Source organism: Ailuropoda melanoleuca, chromosome 5 (genome assembly GCF_002007445.2).
Source record: "Ailuropoda melanoleuca isolate Jingjing chromosome 5, ASM200744v2, whole genome shotgun sequence".
Lineage (NCBI taxonomy): Eukaryota > Metazoa > Chordata > Mammalia > Carnivora > Ursidae > Ailuropoda > Ailuropoda melanoleuca.
Genome location: NC_048222.1, coordinates 82,829,598 through 82,832,239, shown reverse-complemented (window position 1 = coordinate 82,832,239; position 2,642 = coordinate 82,829,598). Strand labels below are relative to the sequence as shown.

The 2,642-nt window shown below is 34.2% G+C and overlaps 1 non-coding gene across 1 annotated transcript; it reads left to right on the top strand.

Annotated features, from left to right (window-relative positions):
• Nucleotides 1-2,048: 2,048 nt before the first annotated feature.
• On the top strand, nucleotides 2,049-2,225 carry LOC100478595. The gene has a single exon (XR_002143594.1). It is a non-coding gene; the product is annotated as a DNA-directed RNA polymerases I, II, and III subunit RPABC4 (transcript).
• The last annotated feature ends 417 nt before the right edge of the window (nucleotides 2,226-2,642 follow it).

The following is a 2,642-nucleotide window of genomic DNA, read 5'->3' as shown; positions in this document are numbered from 1 at the left end:
TATGGTTTCACTCATTTATGGAACATAAGAAGTAGGAAGATCAGTAGGAGAAGAAAGGGAAGAAGGAAGGGGGGTAAACAGAAGGGGGAATGAACCATGAGAGGCTATGGACTCTGGGAAACAAACTGAGAGCTTTAGAGGGGATGGGGGTGGGGGATCTGGATAGGCTGGTGATGGGTATTAAGGATGGCACATATTGCATGGTCCACTGGATGTTATACGCAAGTAATGAATCATGGAACTTTACATCAAAAACCAGGGATGTACTGTATGGTGACTAACATAACATAATAAAAAATTTTTATAAAAAAAAAGAACTTCAATCCCCCCCAAAAAAGAACTTCAAACACAAACTCAAAATTCATCATTCTTTTCGAGTATGATAAAAAAGGACTTCCCTCTATCATTAAATGACTCTTTATCCTTCATAAATTCAGTTTGATTTTTATAGAATAAGTATATTTAGAATTACTTCATTTTTAAAAGTTATAATATTATACAAACGACTTACCATATAGGAGCTTTGATGCCTATCAGGGAAATAAAAGGCCATCTCTTACTTTAACTACATTGAGGCTATTAGGCCAACCAATTCTACATGTAGATGCAAGAAAGGCAAATTTTGCTTCTGATGGGTTTAGCTGACCTCATTGCATGCGTTCTCTTCAAATAACATATTGACACATTTAAAAAATATAAAGGTTATTTTTAAATTCATTTTGTCACATTTTTAGAATTGGAAGTCATGAAGATATTCTTGACTTTTTATTCCCACATCTCTTTTTACTTCTAGGGATATAAGTTATCATAGTGAAATTTTCTCTGACAGCTAAAACTCAAGCTTAATAGTCTATTTCCTGTGAAAAAGGATTGGATTATATAAATGTGACATGTGTCAAATGGCAATTTCAAACATTAAAAGTTATCATCTTACCTGGAGACCATCACTCTGAATTTAAAGAAGAATTTTTTAGCTATTTAATAAGATTAAACATCATACTTTGAATTTCAATCATTCTAAATCTTCTATCAAAGTCCATGTTTTAAATGTTCGATACCAGCAATAAATATGTGAATGCAATTGTTTCAGCATGTGGCCAGACTCCAAGTCACATTCTGTCTTTTTGGGGTTTGGACACTCACAGCACGTTGTTTTCAACAGCATTAGAACTCCAAATCTGTGTTCAACATAGCACAAAATCTGCAAACAAACCATTCCAACACATAAAATACACCAATGACCCTGACAGTGATGATTTTGACATAGCCGAAATGAAGACAGCTAGAGCAGTGTGCCCTTTCAAAGCAATCAAAACTGTTCAGCGTCAAGAGAAAAAAAAAACAGAAATTGTCACCAAGCAAATGTTTACTCAACTTAAGTATACTCTACTTTAACCAAGTACACAAATAACTGATCTGAGTCGACTAATGTGTGGATATAAAAGGGTAGACAGTCTTTGGGAAACACAATGAATTGACAGTGATAACTTACTACAGAACATTAAAATAGGGGAGATAAAGGGGAAAATAAATAAATAATGTTAAACCAGTTTCCTTAGCAACTAACCAAATGACATAAAAAAGAAAAGGATTTGCTCTGTCTGCTTTGAACTATATGCTGCTACATAATTTGCTTATTATAGAGTCTATATAGAAGAGTATCTGATGTAGGCTTTTTTTCATTACTTCCATGTCCAAAAGCCCTGGGATTTTGTCAACATGTAAAGGTCATTTAAATAACAATGTTTTTCTATCCATTGTTTAGAACAAGACCATAAAAAACATAAACAAAACCAGAGAATTTCATTGGGTCTTTAATATCATATTGAAATACCTGATCTACCTTTGTTGTCTTTATTGTGTGGAATTGCATGAATGTGACAAATGTCACAGTGAAAATATCTAGATTTGCATTTATATTTCTACGTGATGGGAAGGTAATTTTGTCATAGTGGTAAAAACAGAATATCTTGGCGACACTGTGACGAGCCAGAATCTGTTTGTAAGTGCAGAGTGAGAAGTGTCTCCATGTTACATGAGGACAAACAATGGACACTCAGAAGAATGTTCAACCCCCAGAGCATCAACCAATGACACATATCTGTGGGAAATGTCACACGGAAAATTTCATAAAATCCAGGGATCCGGTCAGATGCAGAGATTGTGCATACAGAATAATGTACAAGAAAAGAATTAAAAGATGGGTGGCTTTTGATACTCAATGAAACACAGAATTCAGAGAAATGCCTTCATTTGTATTTGGGTTTGCTGTTTTGCTTCTTGTTGTGTGGCTTTTCATCAGCATACTTATCTTTATGAATACGACCAAATACACATGATTTCATATTTCAACCACATGGCATTTAGGTGTTCACCGTTTTTATAAGAAAGTTACTTTTTGTTCAACTACTGTTGAACAATAAAAAATTATTTTTTTGTTCAATTACTGTGTGTGTAAACTGACACACAATGGAGGTTAAAAGTGATTTCCCAAACCACACTTTTAATCAAAACCTGGACTCCTCTGCCTCTATTGTTAAAAAATGAAGGTTTCTAGAGCTCTCTAAAGGTCCGATTAAGTAAGTTCCTTGGAAACTACTCTTTCACATCACCAACCATTAACTCCCTAGCATCGTATAGTA